Raw genomic sequence first — 23,470 nt, forward strand, 5'->3', positions numbered from 1 at the left:
GAAAATCTGTTTTTTACATCATAGTTGTCAAATTAACAGTATTTCAGATTGTACACAACCCCTTCCCCTCAGCACCTTAGTCTTTTTTTTCCTTTTTATAAGCTACTAGTAGAAGTCCATCTTTGTGATAAATTGCCCCAGATGTTTTTTAAATATGGATTTAAACACATAATGAGAAAGTAAAAACAAAAAGCCAGGAAATGTTAAGTTTGTGCACAGCAGGGAATTCAGAAACTCAAATCTGTTAAAAAGGATGGCTTATCCCAGTGACCTTCAAATGATGTTTAGTAATATCCCAATTCAAACCAAAATGTAGACATGTTTAATTTGAATTGCATGCTTAAGTAAGACTTTGAAGGATTTGGAGCATAGGCATAATGCTTTATCAGAGAAGAGACAGAAGTTTAATGTTTCTTGTAGTACATTCCATTGCTTCAACAAGAGGAATACCTAACAACTGCCGCTCTTCTATTATGAATCTAAGAGTGAGGGGGTTTCTCCTTAACTCTCTGGAGAAGGAATTTAAGACCCAATAATAAAAATACTGGCATGACTGAAGTTCTTCATGTCTAAACATCTGCAGGACTGTAGCCTTATGTAATAATGGAACAGTCTGAAAAACATGTCTATAAAATCTCAATATGGTACTGTGTCAGCACATATTCTTCATACAATATTAAGGCAGTCAAGTTTGAAGAGTTTCTTTACCAGCAATATTTCTGTCCCATCTTGTGTCTGGACTGTTTTCTGCTGGTGGGATCCCATTTGCCACATTTCTGTCTGAAGCTAAGGATTATTTTCATGTACGTTTTGTATAGTAGTACCTGTATTCTATTTTAAGAAAAATATACACATGCCTTTCTCTTCTTTCAACTATGCAGAATGGCACGAGATGAACTAGCACATTTCAGAATAAGTTAAATAGAGAACAAAGTATTATGTCGCTGGATGACTAGAAGAAGAGGAGCTGATTTCTGACCACAAAAGAAAAATAAAGAATTGCTAAGACTATAGCTTTGAGTAAAATAAGCCTGACTGTTTTAGTTCTAAGGTGAGTTATGGAAACAACAGTAAAAGAGAGAAAAATCTTACATAAGAAAAGTGTGGGAATGGTATAAGGGTAAATTGTGGCATGAGAGAGCAATAATGAAAGAGGTCGAGAAAAAATAGAAAATTAGGTTGGTACATAACGCAGAACAAAACAAATAGTTTATAGAAACATAGCATTAACACAGTTCATATTTTCAGAAAAACAAAAGGGTTGGAATGAACAGTGGGTAAACATTGGTGTCTCTTATTGGAGAAAGTGTTTCAAGGAGATTTGCTGGGTTCTGTATATACATATGCTAAGGACATTGTGGAAAAGAGTAACCTTTCATCAAAAACGCAGAGTTAGCTGGAGAAAATAGAAATCAGTAACAAGTGAATCGAGTGAGAATGAATAAATGAGTAGATTGATGAATAGGCAGAGAACATCGCTTCTTTGGGATGACCTAGAATAATTTATCTAGTGTCATGTCGTGTTCCTAAAATGATCACAGTGCAAGAAAACAAAGATTGTTATTTCATCATGCTGTATGTATTTTTGTGTGCAATTAATGGTGTCTATATTGAAGTCTGATTACCATCTATTTGTAAAGGTATTAATGATACACATGTACTATCCAAAAAATTATTATTATTACTGGTTGCAGAGACTAAGCTGCTGACTACTACATGTTATGAATAATTTAGACCTGATGTATTGATATCTTTTCCTGATTGATTAGTCAAAGCGCAGTTAACCTTTCTACTACCACTAGTCATACTAATTATAAAGGACTGCATGTAATTCCAATATTCAGGAGTAAAGGTTAAAAAAAATTTCATCTGGTTACTACTTTAAAATTGTTTAGCTGTGAAAGTGGAGGAGACTTTTTTACTTGAAGCTTTCAAGGTTAGTAGCAACTAAATTGAATAGTCTCAGTAATTTTAAGTCGGCGTTTTCCTGAGAATAATGTCACCCCCCTGCAAAGTACCGTTAATGCCCCACTTACCTTTGATCAAGGCTTTCAAAATAAGTTTAAAGTGGGATACTGCCCATGTACTGAAGCAAACTCCTTGTAAACAGAACTCTTTGGAAGAACTGCATTTAGTGTCTGTATGTCCATTTCTCACTTCCCTCATAATGATAACGGAAATGTTTTACAATTTTTTTCTTCTTTCCTTTTTGAAAAAGAGAAATGACCTAGGGGGAGCCAAGTTACAAGATGAACTAATGAAGTTAGAAGAGGAAAGAAGTGAAGATTGGTCATCTATGCAAAGAAAATGACAAGGTATCTATGACAAGCACAGTGCAGATTAATTTCTTGCTGGTGTAGAGGTCTTCATGATAGGTAAATTGTGGCAGTAAGCTTTAAAAACAGTCCTAGGAAAAGATGTTCTGAAAAGAACTTTTTTCTTCTGTTTGATTGCCAGAGTAAGTATATATCTTTATAAGTATCTTCAAGATACATCTTAAAAGTCATTACTGTGTTGAATTGTAGCTGCATTTCTAGTAGATGATCACATTCATGAGCTGTGTTCTTGGCAGAAGTCAGTAAAAACACTGCTTCTCCCAACACCAAAATAAAATCCTTCCAGACTGTCGATTTCTGAGGCTTTAAAATCATCATTTCATGAATTCATTTAAATCACTGCACTTGAACACTCAGTGCACAAGTTATACCACCTTCTCTTTTCTTTCTCATGTATAACCACTACAAATAAATGTGCTAGTACTAGTATTGCACTGTATTTAAAGGATATGTTCCCTTAAGTTTGTTGTTCTGCAGATTTGTAACTTGAGGAATGCAATATCAGTACTGCTGACAACTCATGTCCCTCAAATACTCTCAGTAATGTGCATATATAATATTTATGCAGTGGCTGCTAAGAGGCTGACACAAGGCTATATGCCACTTAAGATCTGAGGTTAAATGGTTCTTCAGTGATGCATAAAATTTGTATTGATCATCTGCCCAGCACTGAATTGAACCTATTAATGATTAAGCCTTACAGTATCAGTGTGAGAAAGGGAATTATGATCTCCATTAAAAAAGTGATATAGTAGAGCCCCAGGGGCTCATGTAATCATTTCAAATCATACAGGAAGTATATAACAGAGCTCACAATCTAAGCCAGCTCACCGCACCAACCAGCTCATCTTCCTTATTTGGACATCCTTGCATTTGTTGTCCTTTTCGTCATATTCTGTCAGGTGTGGAATGTGTATGTCAACAGCTATGCATTCCTTTTGCACTGCTTTAACAGCCAAATTCTCTTGCAAAGTAACTTAAAACACACAGGGAATGTGAATTGGGAATCTTTCTTGTCCATAAAGAATACGACACGTAATGCAAAAGGGCCAGCATAAACAACATAACTTAGCTTTCATAAATTAAGTTAAAACAAAATGCACAGGAAGACCTGTTACTGTGACCTCTCTTTTTTTTTCTTTTTTTTTGCATAATGTTCTAGATCTTTCTCTAGTACAGAGAGGAGGAACTGCTTGTATGGAACAATTAATGCTTTTGCTTTTGTAATCTTGCTGAATGTCTATTTGATTTCTTTAGCAAATGTCAGGTCACATGTTGGCTGTTCGCGTTCTGAAACTGAAGTATAAATCATCTTCTCAAGTGACTAACTGTCATTTTTCTTTGCAAAATATTTTTCTATCTCTATCTTATGTAACTCTTACAGTTGCTGACATTTTCCTAAAAGCCCTGTTCATTTGACACTCAGGATTTCAGCATAAAACTGTAGATGAGAATAGAGAACTCTTTTGCCTTCGCTTTGTACCCATTTCCTTTACCATTAGTTGAAGAAAGGAATATCATGCGTTTCTGAGTCATGCTGTATAAGGGTACTTTATTTTATACATCATTAGAATTTTGAAAGGAGAAGGATAAGCTGTACCATAGGTGAAAGCAAGTGTTAACATGCTTGAACTATAGAAAATAGCAATTAAATCTTGATGGGATGATATTACTGATAGATCAAATAAATGTTGATGCAGTGATATGGAGAGTATGGATAAAAAGTTGAGTGCTACAAAAATGGTTGTTAATATTAATGGAAAACATATGTAAAAATTTATAATCCTCAACCAAAGACATGGATCTATCCAGAAGAAAAGAACAGAGTATGGAGCTCTGATGTGCCTTGAGTTATGTCTACAAGAGGACAGCCCTATATAGCGTCTTGTCATAGATTAAGATTGTGTATACTTGACCATACCTTGTTTTATTGTGCCTGATTCCTGCTGGCTTAGGGATGATATTTTAGTATTAATAATCTGCTATACTTATTTACATGTCGATAGAAAGCTGTTGATGTGTCTTCCTGATGGATCTTTTTAATCAAACTTACAAAATGTAAGAATTTCCTAGAAAAACATGGCTGCATAATGTCAGTTGGTATTAAATTCCTGTTGATGTGGCCTTTGACTTGCAGCTTCTGCTGGGTCCAGCTGAAAGATGAATGAGGTAATTTTGCTGGTGTTTCAGGTTACCACTTATGCCAGTCTCACCATTATGGGCAGTGAATTAAAGTGTATCTGAACAGCTCTGGAAAAACACATTCAAGAAAAGCTGTGTTCCATCTGACAGAATGCTACTTTTAAGCACCTAGCGTGATTTGAAGTGCTAGAATGTTGGTCTTGAGAATTGATCCACTATTCCTAAAGCATCCAACCTCATATCTTTTAGTTAAATTTTAAACAGTCTAGAGACTTTAATGGGTAGATGCAGGGAATTTTAAGACTTTTTAGGAGTTTGTAGGTAGGTTTAAGATGTCCTTGTATATATAGTCTTAATCTCTATAAACCAGAATCTGAATTGACTGAGTACTGTGTGGCTGTAAAAGAGCATTGCTGTGCTTAGAAAAGGAAGTCAGATCTTTATCTAAATATCTCCACTTTGTAATAAGATACAGTATAATAACAACATGCACAGTGAACAGTTGAAATCAGCACAGACACATCTGAGAAAGGACGCTACTCACGTAAAGATAGGTATGAAAAGAACCTTCCTCATTCCTGGGACTGGCTCAAAAGCCAGACTCCCTGCAGTTTAGAGGAGCCTGTCTTACTGACGTCTCCTGATCATGTTTTGGGGGTTTGTAGAATTACAGTTCCCTTCTTATCAAAGACAGATGTAGGATTGGGTCCCCAAGAAACAGATCCCATCTATCAGTATACATACCAGTGTGACTTTGCCACCAAAGATTCTCAAAGCTGGTTCATGGACATTACAAATTTATTCTCCTCAGTTCATAAAGGTAGGGACATAATAGTTCACAGGTGTGGAAGTGAAACACAGATGTGAATATTTTAAGGCATGTAACCTTGACAGTTATACTTAAAATCATTCAGCATGGATCAGCTCAGGGAAATAAGCAGGGTTGTAGTTTGCCTTTGAAGGTCTGACTAATTACTATTGTACACGAAGAAACCAAGAGAACTGAACTTACTTTTCTGAAAATACTTGTACAAGAGGACAAAGAAAATCTTGAAAATCTGTTGTACGGTTGTGAAATGAATCCAACTCTCTGAATTTCCGAAGAACTTTTCTCTGTTCCATTTTACTTTACTCTGATTTGAAAACATCTTTTTCTGAATTCTTGGAAAACTGTACATTTCTACTGTGCACTGTTCTCATTAAATCTTTCTTTCTCTTGCTACAAGCTCTGATAGAGGGGGACTTCCAACAGCACTCTCTTGCAAGTCCTCCCAGTGCATATTAGACAGCACTGAGTCATGAACACTGAAGTCTCCAAAGGCTTACTGGATGATCCCCTTTTAAGATCTCTGGTGGTACAAGTTGTCCCAAATTAGAAGCTAATTGCAGGTTTCAGAAATGTGTAAGAATAAGTCTCCCCAGTTACATACCTCAGGAGATCTACAAAGAGGAGGAGGACGATTAAAGTTTATGGCTTGCAAAAGAAGGAAGTTGGGGGGATTATTTCTCAGTGTTCTTTTTATGAGATTTTTTTAAAGGAAAAATATTTTGACTGACAGGTCTTTGGATATGCTGTGAGTTCTGGCCTAGAGGAACAAGCTTTTATTTTCTACTAGAAGACTGCAGGCTTTAGCACTCTCAGTATTAAGATCATTGGAGCCAGGCATCCCTGCTGATATTACTAAAATGAACTTTAATCAATCTTGAAAGAAGACTTCAATAACCTGAATTACGGCCTCCAGTGCTAGATCTTTGATAGAAGAATGGGCTTGGCAGTATTGATTTTCTCACTCTTTGCATTTCTTCTGATATTTTTGCCACCTATTAGCAATGTGTATTTTAATAAAACTTTATGAACTGCCTTTTCCCAGCAATCTTTCTGTTTTTAAGTGGAATATTTTCTACGTCATTCACATATCTTTTTCTTCATTTTAAAACAAATAGAATTTTTTGAGGAAGATTGTGGATTAAAAAAACAATCCAAAAATAGCAACTTACTTCCCTCTCTAATTACGACACAGCCCCTGTCAGTACTACCAGATGGGAAGATGAACCAGAAAATAGCATGAATAGTCACCAATCTTCCTCTTGCATTTCTCTTTCTCTTTGAGAAGGCAAGATCTGCGTTTTTGGGGCTTGATACATCTTTATGTTTAGAAAAACTTACAGCTGGTTTTGATAAAACAGCTTGGAGAGATTTAGAGAATTCAGAGCCTTCCTGGGACAACTGCAGAAATGAAAGAAATGATAGAAAGGGCCTATGGGCTAGGAAATCTGATGGGGAGTGCACGAAAGTGGTTTACTATTTACATGTAAAGAAAAACGGGAGAAAAAAGCTGAAACTACTAATGTTGATAATATTTTTCTAGATTACAGCAAAGTTCACAGGTGGCATCCTGCATGTGGCCTGTGGCCTTCTGACCTTCTGAAAGATGGCCTTGTGGTTTCATAGGTTAGCTCTCCATGATTAAGTTGTTACTGAGCAGACCACTAACGCTTCTCCACAGCACTATTGCTGTACCTTCATAGGGACTGCTAAATGATGTGGTATGTACCACAGAGACCACTGTCCACAGGAAAGTGCTGTCAAAGAGTGAGAGAGGGTTAACCACAAAATATTTACAATTTTAGCATGCACTGAAAAAAATATATAGCTGAAAACAGTATTTTCCTTTTGCTCTCTTTGTGCATTGTGGTTTTAGATTGGCTGCAAAAATGTTTCTTTATAGTGTGGATTGTCTACAGCAGATGGCAAACAATGATTAACCATTTCCTTCCAACTGCTCTTTAATGAGCAGAAACCAAGTTGAACTTGTTACTCATATTGAATTAAGCTGAAAAAAATCATGTAGTTATGAGTGTAAACGTTCTCATCTAACATAAACTTACCAAGAATACCACAGTTTGGCTTGGATGTCTTCTTTCGAGCTTATTTCCAATGGCAGAAGATATAAAGAACTAAATCATAGTGCAGTATAATTATAGTTCTTAATTTAATTTTAAATTATTCCATTGTTAAGTGAAATACTGATTTACACAAGTGCTAGACCTCTGAACTACATGGATTTGTTAGTGTATCTTAACCAAAAGTAAGTTTCTTGTATGTTGCTGGTGAGACTTAATATATTTTCATAAACTAAAGCTTCTGTAAGATTAGAGTGGAACTACTGCTCTAGCATTAAGAGCTAGGGTAATAGGATTCACATTTGCTATACAGTCACATTTCTAAGCTGTTCTGCTTTTCGTATGTTAAGGCTGAGGGAGTTCTAGGATATATGCCCTTTCAAATTAAAAGAAACAGAAAAAAAACAACCAATACCTTCTTAATATTGTTAATTTGAGAAGTAGTGTCATGAGTGAGATGATAGTGATAGAGGCTGAGGGCCAGCTGTGTAGGAATCAGTTTGGTAGAAACGGATCTGGTAGTCCTAATACCCAAAGTGAATATGAGGTAGCCATATGCTCTTCCAGCAGAACCAACTTGCGTTCAGTGTTGCATTGGCAAGACTAAATGCAGCAGCTCTAGAGAAGGGGGCTTCTCCTTTTAACACTTGTGAGACACTGTTTGGAGTTCTGTGCCCAGTTTTAAGGTAGAAGGTAGCAACCACCTTGCTAGCACAAGTCCAGTAGAGGGCCCCCAGTCTGGAGTATGTGGTGAGCAAGGAGAGACTGAAAGAGCTGGGTCTGCCTAACTGGAGAAAGAAAGGCAAGAGCAACCTTACTTCTATCCGCAGCTACCTACTTGATGTTAGAGTAAGGAAAAGATGGAACCAGGCTCTTCTTGAAGGTGCCACAGAAATAGAATGAGGGCTAACAGACACAAGCTGGAAAATGAAAAATTCCAGTCAGATATAAGGAAAAGCTTTTTACCAAGGAGTGATGAAACACTGCAACAAATGTCCACATTGGCTATGATATCTCCATCCCTAGAGATATCCAAGATTCAACTGGATATAGAATTTAGCAACTTGATCTCATTAGATCTGCTTTGAGGAGGATTAGGTATTTCCAGAGGTCTTCCAAGCTTCATTATTCTATGCTTATTGGATTCTGTGGTAAGTAGGACCAGTTTTTTTTTCTACATGACTCTCTCTGAAGTGAACTCATGGCTTCATTGAAATCAAATAACAAAAATCGTACTGTCTTCATGGTACTCCGAGTTTTGCATGGTTTGGAGGGTTCTTTGAAATCAAATAATGCTTTTCGTGTTGGGAGAACTTCAGAGAAAAGCTTTTGTTTTTTCTGAAAGTTTATTTCACAATTAACAGATTCCTTTAGAATATACAGGTGAAGTTATGCTGGCATTAAAAGCAAAAAAAAAACCAATATTTTTTCTCTCAAATTTGTACCTGTATTCCTGTAAACTCAAGTATTTAATTGATTGGCTCAAAAGGGGAGGGGAAATTGGGGATAGAAGAAGAGTGTTGTTCCCATGATCCTGAAATTAGAAAGTATTTCAAAACTTTGAAATCTGTTGTCCAGCTTTGATATTTACGAAGTAAATCTTACAAAGAAATAATATATAAAAAAAGTTCAAATTGTATTGTGAGCTTTAATTACATTTACATTTACATGTTTACATTGTACAACTTACTATGACAAAGCAAATAAAATGACGTATGAACAGATAGTGTAGCATTAAAGCAAATGTTCATTTACTGTATTTCTGAAGAGGGCAAAGAGTTACTAACATTGCTTAGATAGTTTTTTTTAATGCCATTTGTCAGTAGAGTGTATATAGCCTTTTTGTGCATGTGATAAAAACATCGAGGGCATGTTTTCTCCTCTTACCTAACTCACTTATTCTACTTTGTAATCTTGCATATGATGTTGATTACAATATTTTTAATAGAGTGTAGTGTGTACCTGCATGGATAGTGATAAATCACACTGCAGAGTATGTGGCCCATAAAAATTTTATGCAGCTATGAGAAAAAGTTACTGTCATTACAGAACCATTTGGAAAACCGGATTACTTGTTTCAGCAGTCTGGACTTGATCTTTTAATGCTGTCAGTGTTTTGGATGAGTGCAGATGCATACGTGATGAATTTAGAATGTTCCAGGAATATTTAAAAACATCTAAATACCTCCAGTGTTGAGGTTAATTTCTCAGTTTGGTAATCCTTCTACCCAAATCTGCATAGCATACCTTTTCATAAGAGGAGTCTGGATCTAAGAAGCATCTATCATTATGTTATTCTCAATTCCAGTGTTCACCATTTGTTGTGATTTCATAGCAATATTAATTAAGTATTTTTTGCTTCTTATCCCCCAACTCTTCAGAACTTGTTTTCTTTGCAGCATTTTCCTTGTAGTCAGGAGGGAATTTCACATACTTCTAGAAAATCTGACAAAATAGAGAAATACAAAATTCATTAGCTGGAACATTAAAAAACACGTAGCCTAAGAGTTGTGATTCTGAGAACTGGTAATATTGATTTTATGATTCTTGAAGGTTTTATTTAATTGGGCATTTACACATTTGTATGTGAATCTGTTACATGACATACACCCCAGTTTGCAACAGCTTTCGAGTATCGTGTCTGATATTCCCATACACTTCTGACAGTATCTATATTCATGAGTTTCATAACATTTTCCTGCATTTGTGCTCACAACAGATTTCATTTCAAAGCACCACTTAATTGATGTAGTACATGATGCATTGTACATATAATTGTTTCTCGTCTGTATGATTATTTTGTGACACCTAGTGGATATATTGATAGTTGTGCCAGTTCAAATTGCCTTGGGTTGTCTGGGTTGTCTGAATATGCATTCTGACCTGCAAACTGAATTCATATGTTAAACACATAGAATCTCGGTCTTTCTTTCTTACTTTCTCTCTTTTTCCCTTTTTTTTTCCCTTTAAATTTGATCCTGGAATGGTTCGGTCGTAATCAGCTGAACAAATACTCAGCACACAAAAGTCTTGAGGAAATCCCATTAGTCCTAAAATGCTACAAGATAGTAAAAATTTGAAAATTTCATGATACTGTTAAATCAGAATCTCTACATGTGCTATGCGTGATCTTCACCCATCAGGTTTTTCTACTGTATCAACTTTTCTATGTAGTGGATCAAGAATGAAGTTCCCTATGAAATTGAGCATGTTTTACATAAAATTATGAAAGGTTACAAAGAAGTACTCAGACTTTTCACCTTACGAGGGCTAATAGAAATCCAATTCCTTTACAGTTCATAGAGAATGAAATGTGGTAAATAATTAAAATATTATTCTATAAACATGAGAATATATTTAGAATATTTACATCAATAAATATAGTTTAGAAATGCCTTAAACGCATGACCCATTTTCACGACTAAGATATATCACATGAAGTATAATTTACATGTCATGGGTTCTGAGCCTGAAGCTTATTTTGAAGTCATTCATCCTACAGGCAGAGTTGAATTACTGTCTTGTGTGTATATTACAGATGCTGGGAAATAGGAAAGTCAGTGTTTTCATATGCCTGGTTTTTAAGTTCGTAAAGGGAGAGGTAAGTTTTTTTGGACAGTGGCCTCAAGTCTGCTTGCTCTGTTGGTGAGTTGATGCTAGTGGTCTGCATGTTTATAACTTCATAGATGGTATAACATATTCCTTTCCCAATAGGTCTGGCCTACCAGAGAAGATGCAGAGTAATAGCTCACATGATAGCTAGGATACAATTTTAGTAGTTCTTAAAAAGGATCTAAAAGGAACTGTAAAGTACATTTATTTATAGATAAAAGATTGTGTATTTTTTATATTTGGGGAATTTGAATTGAGTTATCCAGAAGACATAAATTAACTTTGAAGACCATCTTCAAAATTTTATGTTTTACCTTGGCACGCTTCACAGAAAATTTCTGTTTCCACTCCCAAAAGGCTTCAAAATCAGAAAATGCAATGCTGAACTGTGTCTTTAATACCAACTGATAGGCACTCTTTTCCTGTACTCTTCACAGTTGCTCATCATAACATTTCTCCTGTGACTTTGGTTTATGCAAAATTAAAGCCTGTAGCAACAACATCATGAATAATGGACACAAAGTCTGTAATACATCATTGAATGCTGGCAAAGATCTGCTTACTCTCCACCACCTGAAGCCATGGTTCGAGTTCATTAATGAATGTTTAACTAGTGAAAGCTTTAGTCTCAAGTAAAAAGACTTACACTGGAGTAAATCTATTGAGAGTCTCAGTCACCTGAGAAAACAAAAGGTTGTACAGAGGGAGCTGAAAGCAGGCAGAGCTGTGTATCTGGCCACCCGAGCTCCTCGCCTGCAATTCACGAAGAGTGTTTGTTGTGCAGACGTGTGCCATATCGGTGTCACTGCCCCAGTCACCCCAGGGCACTCCAGATTCCATGCTCGGTTCCGTTGGCACGCATATCTACAGCAGCTGCCTCCCTTGCACTTGACATCAGCTTGCTGTGCTTGAAGTATCCCTGCAGGTCATCATGCTGAGGACCAGCACAGTCTGGGATGCCTAGTCTTGCAGACTCCACTTGCATGCTGCAGCATGCAAGTGAGGGTGCAACAGCCCTGGCAAGTATCAGCAACTTTTGGTGATTTCACCCCTCTCTTTTCTAAGGTTTGTGTTATGTAAACCTGATCTGGGTCTTGGACATGGCTAATGAGACCAGTAATCTCATTAACTTGTGCAGTGAGTGTATGTGTAAGCCTTCTTTCCGTTGACAGTAACAATAACCAATAACAATAACCAATCAGAGCGGAGACAAGAGAGTTGTGGCAAAACCACCTGTGTGTCTTTTTTGAATCATACTACAATTTGAGACAATGTTGGAGAGTAACAAAGCTGTTATTGTACATAGAGGTCACCTGCTGGTATCCAAAGAAAAACACTAATTGGAAAGTAAAAGGCATCTTAATAATTAGCAGCATTGTTAACAGTAAGTTCTTTGAGGTTGCCAGGAGTTGTAGACATGAAACATGAAAGCCCAGTTCAGGCTCCAAAAGGACGGCTAAGGGTGGAGGCAAAAGGCAGAACACGAACCAGACACAGCTGTGTCAGGAGCTATCACATCTCCAGAAGTTGAAGCATGCATGCAGCCTTCAGCTGTGTGAGTGGGCAGGCTCAGCAGAGGCCTTTGCTTCTGTGTCCCTTAACAGGTGGAGTTCTCTCACTGTCACTTGATACACCATGGGAAGGTGAAGCCTCATCTCTCTTTGTGCATAACATCCCCTCCCAGTGTGTATCAGCACTGATGGCCCAACAGAAGTCTCCTGTGGGTGGAGGTGGTATATTAGCACAGCCTCGCAATGTTAGTTTGGTCCCTGATGAAACAGTAGTAGTCCTTACACAGGCTGCAATGGCTGTGAATTTAGGACTGTTTAGGATTTTAAATAATGTGGATTGATTGCAGTCTAACACAGTCAATGTAAATACTTCTGCTTTTGCAAGTAAACTTCTTGTTCAGGTGTGTAGCCTCCAGAAAGAAAAATACAAGTAGCCAGAAATAACCAGCCCAGTGCAGTTATGGTTTGCAAGGACTGCATAAGTATTTTCTCTGTCTTAATGTATTTAGACTTCCAAACTTCTGCTTCTTCAACATCAGGATGAACCTTGAGCACAGCAGCTCAAGCCAAATGCAGTCCAAACTGCATTGGAATGCAGTGGAATTTAATTTTTAACTTCTAACAGTGTTTCAAAACCAACGTACTTTTTTATATAGTAAAATACATAGTTTGCTGGGTTTATGCTAATTTTTCACATAATGCTATCCACAGTTACAAATACTGCAGGTCTAAAATGATCATGACAAATAGAACTGTTTACAAACTTTGCTTAGCTGATATAATACAAAGCTTATTCTTTGTTAGCACTCCCTTTAATGTGATTGTGTCAGTAACAAATAAAAGTGTGCATAGGTGTAAATACAAAATTGTAGGCTAAATCTATGTAAAGCGGAGTTATTTAGATGACTGGTCTAACCCTGGGTTCCAAACTACTAATTTCCTCAGTACTACTCATAAACTGCCTTAACTCACTAGGGATTAAAATTTAAAGTGGGAGTGTTGTGGTGCAAAAGCCAAAAGACATTTTTCTACGAACCAGAGTTATTAGTGCAACTGCATTTCTATAATGTGAAATTTAGTTTGTTGATGAGACTTAGAATGTATTATTCTGTCTGACATTCTCTCTTGGTGCTTAATTAAGTCAGAACTTACATATACTGTTTTACTGCACATCTTTTAGAACGAAAAATAGTTTCCAAGCATTTAAATTCTTCTCACAGTGAAAATCTAGCTTTCCTGAAAAGGCATTTGAAGTGAGGTTGGCAGTTTGTGAGAGAACATCAGATTAACAGTTTTAACAATATCTTGTGTCTTTAGTTGACATTATTTTCCTGTTTACATGGAGAACTGCAATTAATAAAGCTTGTAATCAGTGATAGCACATAGGCTAGATGTGACACTGTATGAATTGCACCTATTAAAAAGCCAAGTATAGTTGCCTTAAGCAAATACCTTATTTAAGATTCTCTGCGTAGTGAGCACTCTTTTTTCTATCAAAAAGTGCTTGGAAACATTACTCAAAATAATTGTGTTATGGCCAAGTATATATAGCGAGATGGGTTGGAAGATACTGATCTTGATTGTTCCTGCAGTTGGACTTGTTATTTCCACGGGGAATTGGGGAAGGTGTGATTTTGAAGAGCTAGGCGTCACTTACAAATAAAAGATAGGGTGCATAGTTTAAGTGTCAGATTTTATGTTCAGCAGTACTAAGCAAATCCAGGTGACCTAAGCTGAGGCGACAGTTCTTCCAAAAAAAAAAAAAGATACAGTAATCAACATCCTAAAATAAAAATATTTTGGCAGAAGAGAGTCATTGGTATTTCATTTTTCTATCATCTACGTGAATATAATCCAAGATAGTGCATGGAGATGAATTATGAATGTTTAGGAAATGCTTACTGTTAAGAAAAGGGTTATATGCAGGTTTTGTTCTTTGCTATCTCTGACAAGAGAAAATAACTGACACATTATCTTAGCTTTTTTCTCAACAAGAAACAATCCCTAATTTGTCACAGCTTCACCTCCTCTTCCTGCAGAGACTTATCTCCCTGATAAGCCAGCCCTTGCTTTTTTGCCTTCATGCTTGGTGAGGTATGAAAAGTACCTGTAACATTTGTTTTTCATAAGACACATCTCGCTTACTCCTGGTGGATTTGCCCTTCCTATACAGGCTTTGTCTCCCATGGATCCTGGCCTCATCCCATTTTCCCATTGGGATCTGCCGAATGTTGTTTCTGCCCTCAAGAGCTGGGAAGCACAGCTCAGGGTGAGATCCTGTTGCTGCTGCTCCCACAGATGTCCGTGTCACGCCTGGCAGCCAGCTTAGGCTGGGCAGAAAGCCCACCAGGGCCAGCACAGCAAATCAACTGGTAAGTGAGCAGACAGAAAAATTAGGCTAGGAAAACATCAAGGGCAAATATTTAAGTTGTACAAACAAATAGCTCCTAATACACTAAACAGTTCTGCTTCCTTATGGAGTTTATTTAAAATTAAAAAAAAAAAAAGGTGTCTCTTTAAATATTGATTTGCTGAAGAATACTAGTGCAACAGACAAAGTAGCCAGTGGTTAGCTCTGGTTTAGCTTCTCTTTTTATGAAAGCTTTGAGAGATGCTGAGTGTTTTTATCATTCTGGGTATTTTTGTTTTTTTCTTAGCATTTGGAGTATTACATAAGCAGAACTCAGAAATAAATGAAATAGAAGAATAAAATATGTCAATGTAAGTGCTACAGTTTGCATAAACAGAAGATATGATCCGACATTCAAGAAAAACAAGGTGCTGCTTTGATAGAAAATGATCTTTTTCCTACGGTGTGCCCTTTTGAAGTATCTGTTTAACATTCAAGACATTTCACAGTGGTCAGGCTAAGAAATGCCTGACGTACATGTATGGAACATGTCTGTGAAGGTGCAGAACTCCTTTGATGTACACCCAGCTCCAGCTCCTTGTCTTTAATTCTAGCCAGATTCTTATACACTCATTCAGTAGGTTAAAGCAGTAGTTATTAAGCATATTCCATTTTTATGTGACATTGTGAACCTTTTATGAAAAGTGTTACATAAGCATCACTTATGTGGAGGAATTTAAGTGAAGTTAGCAGGAGTCCACATGAGAGTATGGAAGCCCTTACACAGGTCTGCAGTTGGAAGGCTGCAGTGTGTCAGATGTAATTATTTGCACTGATGTATGTTTTTACGTGTTGTTGCCATTTTTTCCCCATACCTAGAATGTTCAAGATTTTAGGAACATCCATAAATTACTACAGAGCTCAGAAACACGTGTTCCACAGAGTTCTGGTATAACTGCTACTTTTTGCCAAATTCTTCTGAACAGTTTGATAAAGAGAATGGTTTCAGTGACCATGTGAAATTATTTAATAGATACAGCACCTATAATGTTCTGTGCAATAATGAAAGTTAAAAAGTCGAAGAAAATAATGTGACTGATTTTAATAGAATTAGAGCTTAGTACAGTCAGTTGCTTCTAAATTCTGTTCTAATGTGAAATTTAGACAAACAATAGAGTGTAGTAGACTTGATGCTGTGAATATTTCCTATTGTGCTCCTCTGAAGCTGCGGCAGAATCTGTCCTAATTTATAAAATTATGGTAATGTTTTACAATTTGTGAAAGAACTGTTGTTGCCAATCTTAGAAGCAGCTGTGTTTCAGTAATGGATTTAGTCACTGTATACATCATGTTTCACAGGAGTTGCAAAATCTGTGTTTGTAAAATACTTTTCAGTTCTTGAAGGATGTAATCTATATGAAAATGTAGGGTGTTATTTTTGTTATATTTACTTAAAAGTAGACCTGGAAATATTGTATGTGAACTTTATTATGTGTAGGTCTCAGGAGATGATCCTTCTCTCCTCCGACTAGCTTCTGTCTGAAATCTTCAGAACAATTACCTGCCATGGTACTGCTGTCTGGATTGACAGGGCAATGCATCAGCTTCATTTTCTGCTCAGAGTCTGTTGGACTCAGTCAGAAAGCTTCCCTTGGTATCAGCATCCTCTGTAGTAGAACCTCCACCATTTACTTTGCAACCACTCTCATTAGCACAAGATTGTGACATTTATAAAAATGAAAAAACAACCATACAGGAGCACAGTGGTGACTGGACACCACTTTGGAAGCCAGAAAATAGTCATTATGTGGAAACAAGCTGGAAGCCACTGATGTGACCTGCATGCAGCCCTTCAGCCCTGCAGGCTCCCCTGGGGCTTGCCTTGGGCCACACATTTCCCTACTGCAGACACTGTGCACTTGCTCACAAATGCACCTGGGGCATTTACCTTCTTCCTGGAAGCACAGGGAGGTTTTGCATTTGCAAATCATTCTGAGTTTCTGGGTAGAAGGTGCTCCAAAAATTGAAAATTGCTTGTTCGGTATTGTCCCAGAGTTTGTTAATTATTAAGGCTTCTAATTATGTAACAATTCAACTTTAAAACTGTCATCTTTCCTATTGCATCATAGAAATAGCAGAGTTGGCTCTGCACCTTTTTAATAGCAACTGCTAAGGTATTTATTAACATCTGTTCCAATACATTTTTCACTGAACATTGAGAGTTAGAATATGGAAATGTCATATTTTTCTTAGTATTAAGCAGTTGCTGAACTAGAAACATAACTCTTGCCAGATAGTTATTTTGTATGCAGGTCTTCTTCATAGAAAATGAATATGCACTTTTCTTTCATTAAGTATTTTAAAGTTCATTCTTGTTTTGTGACCTAATCAATTGAAATGAGTTTACAAGCAGCCCGTGAGAGCAGAAGAATAATTAATTTTAAATGTTGAATAAAGAGCATTCTTTTCTATTTTTGTTTGCTAATGAATACTTTAAACTATTCATACCCATAATAACAGATCTTATAGAAAATAGTACGACAGAAAGCTTATAGCACATTTTAAATAACTCAGTGTTTGTAAACTAAATTACTACTTTTTATGTGGCAGATTATACATTAAGGCAATATTATATCAGAACTTCATGTATAGAAAAAAAATCTTGAACGTTATCAAAAGCTTAGCTGTATTTACTAGAAAATAAGTGAATCCTTTTGAAATGTTTCTTAAAAATGCACCATTTTTTCAAAAGGGTGAACATTTTCCTTTCTTCTAATGAGAACTGCACCTATGAGTGAAAGTAAAGCCAAGGTATGCTACAGATAGGCAACAGTGTAAATCACTACAACATGCTTAGGCTTTCCAAAATTTTGCCACTGTTTGAATCCATATTTTCACTTCTGCCATTGGAATCACTGGAGTCCAGTGGCTCTGGACTCCAGTTTAGGATTTTCATCTGAAATTTACAGTGATTTGGGTCTTCTGAGGAGCTTGGGCTTTTCACTACTGTGAATATATCATTTTAATGGCTTTGAACTGTTTTCACAGGAATATCCAGTATAAAGAGCAGCTACTCTGAAGGGTTACTTTGTTTTTCTTCTTTCATCCTAAAGGAAATGCTTATTCAGCAGTCTCGCTTTGAAGTAAAACACACAATACGCAGCTTTCCTCCAATTATGTTATATAATGCTGATTTATATAAGGATAGGGTTTGTTTTAAAGTGGAAGCCCTTTCTGTGATGTGACTGCACAGGCCACAGGTACTCACCTGGTGGTTTCAAAATTCACCAGCTTCTGCACTGAATTTTAGCCAAGGCTCCTGTACAAATTGTGAACTCATACACTGAAATCTCTGACCACACACATAAAGAAGATGTTTAATTTTAAACATTTTATCTAAAAAAACAGGGACAGAATAGTTCTGTGGTTGGTTGGTTGGTTGTTTTTTTGTTTGTTTTCCAGAGGATTATTCAGAACGTAACTGACTTTGCCAAACAAGCTCACACCCAGAGAATGCCAATTTTTAAACCCTTAAGTATATAAACTGTGGAGCTTTCTGCTGCAGAACTTTCCAAATGACTTCCTTTGATAGTGGTTAAAAAGCAACTTCTGCTACCAGTAGTTACTAGTTTAAGTTAAAGAGGTTTTGAAATTTCTCTTGCTACTCTTTCTTTCTTTCTGTACAGTACATGAAGAATATCTACTTTGATCTTCAGTGCCATTGGTATTGCAAGTTGTGAATTCAGAGTTGTACATCGTTTTGTCCAATGTGGTTGTCTCAGAGAGGACAGTTGCACCATTGCAGTTTGGTGTCATATGTATGTCCCATGTACAGGTTGCAGCAATCAGTAACCTCTTCCTACAGGTGGCTTCAGTCCAGTGTAGTTAAGTGATCTTTGAAGCTAACAGTGTAACATTGCCTGTTATAGATTAACACATTGCTATCTAATGTGGTTAGGCATTTGTGTTCTCCTTCCTTCTCTAGTTTCTTTAAAAGTGTGTTTTTCCCAGAAAGTGAAGAAGCGAATACTTCAATCAGTCAATCTGAAAAAAAAACAAAACCTACAAACCTTTTCTGTTTTTCACTATTCCTTGTCTCTTGTCTGTCTTTTTCAGATTAGGGGTGCCCCCTGAGCTGTAGTATGATGGGATAATAACAACAGAAAGAGAAAGCTGGTGCTGTGAATGGCCCTCTGAGAAAATATACAGAGAAGCTGCTGTCTGCTTTTTCACTTGCTGTCACTCAACTTATAATTGTTTCAGTGTGCACTGAAATGAAGTTGAAACATGCGTTTTCTCTTTCTGCATCCCCATATTGATTTTGCTAAGAGCAGTGGAAGATCCCATCAGTTGTCCTGAAACATGACCTACCTACTTTGGGGTGAGATCTGTTTTGTTGTTTACGATGGCTTTAGTTTTCAGTGTGTATCATGTATTCTTGTCTTTAATTTGCAGTTAACAAAAAAAAATTTTGCTTGGAGAAGGCTCCAGGAAGTCCTCATTGTAGCCTTCCAAGACTTGAAGGGAGCGTATAAACAGGAGGGGGAACGGCTGTTTATGAGGGTGGATAGTGATAAAACAAGGAGGAATGGTTTTAAACTGAGACAGGGAGGTTTAGCTTAGATACTGGGAGGAAGTTTTTCACTCAGAGGGTGGTGACACACTGGAACAGGTTGCCCAAGGAGGTTGTGGATGCCCCATCCCTGGAGGCATTCAAGGCCAGGCTGGATGTGGCTCTGGGCAGCCTGGTCTGGTGGTTGGTGACCCTGCACATAGCAGGGAGGTTGAAACTCAATGGTCATCGTGGTCCTTTTCAACCCAGGCCATTCTATGATTCTGTGATTCTAAGTTAGCTTTTTAAGTTGGAGTATTTGCTTGAAAACTTTATTTATTTACATTACAAATATGGACTGATATTGTAGTTTTTGTCACTTATTTGGATTTTCCCTGAGTGCAATGTGTTGTAGTCCATCAAACCAGATGGTGGGGAGTGACAGCATCCTCAAACTCTAGTGTTGGTGTGAGATTATGGTACAGTAGTGGCAATTTTGCTAGTCATATTAACCAGTGTCTGTGTAGTACGGTAGGGTACATTTAGTTTGGCCATTGATTCAGTGGTGAGGTACTGTCCTTTAGAAGTATCATGTTGCTTAAGTAAGCCATAACCCTTTCTGACAGTCAGCAAGTTCTTGGTTCAATCTTATAGATTTACCCATGCAGAACTTGGGAGAGTCAGTAAGAGAAACTGAGCTTCTCCCCAGTAGGATAACAGAGAAATACCTAGAGGGCAGTGCAGAACAAATCCCTCTAAATCAGCATCTATTCTCTAAGTCACTGTGATGCCTTTCTTGAACAAACAAAACTGGTTTGTTAAGATGCAGTCATACCAGAGCTGGAAGTACAAAAGTGCACTTATTAAAAATGAATTCCGTATCCTCTTCCCTCTTGTGTATTTTGTCATTGACATGACTTCACATATTGCAAATCTGTTAAGCTTTTAAAACATGAAACTAGAGCTCATTAAGCAAAATGTCAACTGGTGTATAGCAGACTCTTTCAGAATGAAGATTGATAATGTTTGTCTCCAGAGTTTTTTGTCTTCTAGGTCATCACCAAGCCATCCAGCTTTCTGGGAGTATAGTTTGTGGTTTCTCTGATCGGAGTCTGACTGTCCTTTGGGGTGAGGTAGTAGGTTGTATAGTTTTAGGGTTATGCCCTGCCTGTCAGATAACTATACAATCTACTGTCTTTCCTGAAGTGGCTGTGATATCATCGCTGGATATGTCTTCAAAATGCAAAGCAAATGTATTTCAACTGTAACATTCTCTGGCTCTGTCTACATGTTGGTTTTGATTCTTATGAAAGAAAAGAAATGTCCTTAAAGTGTTTAAATTCCTCTATCGTTTCGATTGGAAAGCAATTTCCTTTTTTTCATCTTCTCAGAGGAAGTGGGGTATCAGAGGGCACAGACGTACAACCTGGTCTGCAAGGTTTGTTTATGCTCAGTTTTCTCCATCTACCAGTGTGCTCACAAGAGTGAAAGACATTTGGAAAAAGGTGATCCATTTCTTCATTACTTTGTGGCATTTGTATTTATATTCAATGGCAAATGCCACTTTTTCAGCGGTTCTGTAAACCCACCTAGGATAATTTGTTTGAGAAACTAACAGGTGATGACTTGGATAGTAATACAAAGAGGATGTCTCATTTTCTGCCCTCGAACCAGTAAATGCTTGACTCCTCAGCGAAGAGATTTTTTTAAAATCAATTTTTGAATTGTGATTTAACCTGTGTTTTATTACATCATGCAAATTTGGGAAGGAGAGTGCTTTCCACTGCAGTTCTTCTGTCTATAGAGTCATCCCACCAATTCTCATGGACTTCCCGGAAGAATTCTGAGGAAGGGCAGACAGAACATAATTACGCTCTTTTTGAGGCTAAGAAATGGAGCTAGAAAGTGTTTAGGGAATCTTACTTATGGTAGGTGAAATGTTAGTTTGCTTCAGAAGATCCACCTGATGCTCTAACAGGATGAGGTAGTAGGTTGTGTGGTTTCAGGGTAGTGATTTTGCCCCAATCAGGAGATAACTATACAACCTACTGCCTTCCCTGATAGGCAGCATAACATCAGTGTTTTAATTCACAGAAAACTAAAGGCTAAAATAGACTTCTGTGACCAGCAAAGTAAGTCTACGTACAATTGTTGTTACCCTGTCCCTAATACATCTAACTTCAGTGTCTGGCATTATTTTTAATAACTGCCTAGAAAATAATGATCTGTTTTAAAGTCTCTATGGGGAAAAATAGAATTAAAAAAGTTCTGCTATTCAAGAGTTTGTCTGTTCTTGATTTCTTTTGTTTCTGGTTCATTTCAGAGGATTGAAGTTTTCAGGGAAATGATTCCAAAAATGCTGTGGACTTGCATTCAAGTTGTTCATATTTCCTGGACATTTTAGTTTGAATGCAACAAATTTTACTAGCTGTGTACTGTTTTTGTTCAGCCCTCTGTCCCACTCAGGAATCTTCCAGTGTTTTACAAATGATTGTCACACAGCACTCTTCAGCAGATCAATTTTATATTACAGATAAAAAGCTGTGTCGATGAAAATCAAGGACCAGATTGAAAAGACAAAAACAGACATTGATTTTGTATCCTCAGTTGTTCGTAAGCAGTCTCATTTCATGGCATTTAAATAGTCCTGAAAGTGAATTTGCTGACTATCTAAAAGGCACAAATTGTACCTGGAAAATCATGGTCAGGAAATGTTAGTTGGGTCCATTAAAGACATTTTGAAATACAAACTATAGTCTTAATGCAAGAAAAAAAAAGGAAAGGAAAAAAAACAACCAAAGCACCCCAACTGTGGAAATCATTTTTCCACATGCAAAACTTTTCAGGAAATGGGAATCATGTAAAACTGAAGGTTAACTTAAGATCAGAGGTTTCAAGCTGGTTCCATAGAGTCATTTGTGTATATTTTAATTATACAGCATCTGATTACTGTAAATTGGAATGTAAATTTGTCATACCTGTAGCTAAGCAAGCCCAGATATCCATGGTTAGAGCGAATAAACTGATAAAATGTTCAGCAGCAGATCTGGGTATTTCATTGCTTCTCTTGTCCAAAAATATCACACATACCTGGACTCTGAGGGCTTTAGGGGTCATTGAATGCTTCAAAACAAGGCCATTTGTTAATACCATTGATAAACAGTTAGGAAAGTTATTTGACCTGTGTTCATAGAGATAAAGGCAGTTGGTAGAAGAGGAAAAATTATTCTGTGTCTGAAAAACTCAGGAGAATAGGCGATACTGTGGCAGGTTTTAATCTTCTCGCTGTTTAAAGAGGATCTCTTACTTTAAAACTGCTTTAAGGATACTTGCCATGCTGGCCATGTTCAAGGGCTCTGGGACATGCATTGGAGATCCTGAACTCTTTCTTCTGTTGGAAATGCAGGCTCTCAGCTGCAGCAGAAACATTTTAGATGAGTGTGAGTAGTGATTGCACCGTGTGTAGCTTAAAACATGCTGCTGCTCTCCAAGATGCAAAACTGCCTGGAAATTTCTTGCTTAGTTTTACGTTCAGTAAATACGTAGCAAATGGTCCATACCGGTGAAAGGGGTAAAAAGAGGGAAAATGTTCTGCACATTCTACCACAGCCTGTTAGGTCTCATCCCTGGAGTCACTTTAAAATCTTCTGGCTCTGTCTGGATCAGCATTGTGTTCTTGGTAACGAGCTGTGAGTTTTCAGATTCTAGTCATCCTGGCAATCGTGTTAAAACAAAGGGCCAAAAAAATCCATGGTGTTTGCTTCACTAGGATCTACGTGTGCCTGTATTGAGTAGTGTGTGAGCATACAGTTAATCAGGTCTGCCCCTAGCAGTAGGTGTCATTACAGGTAATGGGAACTGCAACAGAAACTTGAAAGCGCAACTCCATGGTGCCAGATGTTTTTCAGAATTGTATTCAAAAATGCTTGTATCAAAACAGAAGTAGTAGCTTCAGCTGGAATTCTTATTAAAAACAAGGGTGTTTTTTTAAACTCAAGACATCATTAGTTCTTTCTGAGGTCATGCATTGTTCATTGGCACTCATTAGGTGAGAGAAAAGCAC

At 37.2% G+C, this 23,470-nt stretch overlaps 1 long non-coding RNA gene across 12 annotated transcripts in view; it reads left to right on the forward strand.

The window, feature by feature from the left end:
* LOC104912401 overlaps positions 1-23,470 on the forward strand; it is a 135,922-nt gene that overhangs the window by 101,744 nt on the left and 10,708 nt on the right. For 7 of the 12 annotated variants that reach the window (XR_004161106.1, XR_004161115.1, XR_004161118.1 and 4 more), the window contains 5 exons: positions 882-1,051; positions 2,219-2,315; positions 10,921-11,027; positions 14,679-14,877; positions 18,972-19,401. This is a non-coding gene — a long non-coding RNA (uncharacterized LOC104912401). Of the gene's footprint in view, positions 1-881; positions 1,052-2,218; positions 2,316-6,037; positions 6,447-10,920; positions 11,028-14,678; positions 14,878-18,971; positions 19,402-23,470 lie in introns of those variants that run through there. The other 5 variants (XR_004161107.1, XR_004161110.1, XR_004161114.1 and 2 more) reach the window with 5 other exon arrangements.

Source organism: Meleagris gallopavo, chromosome 1 (genome assembly GCF_000146605.3).
Source record: "Meleagris gallopavo isolate NT-WF06-2002-E0010 breed Aviagen turkey brand Nicholas breeding stock chromosome 1, Turkey_5.1, whole genome shotgun sequence".
NCBI lineage: Eukaryota > Metazoa > Chordata > Aves > Galliformes > Phasianidae > Meleagris > Meleagris gallopavo.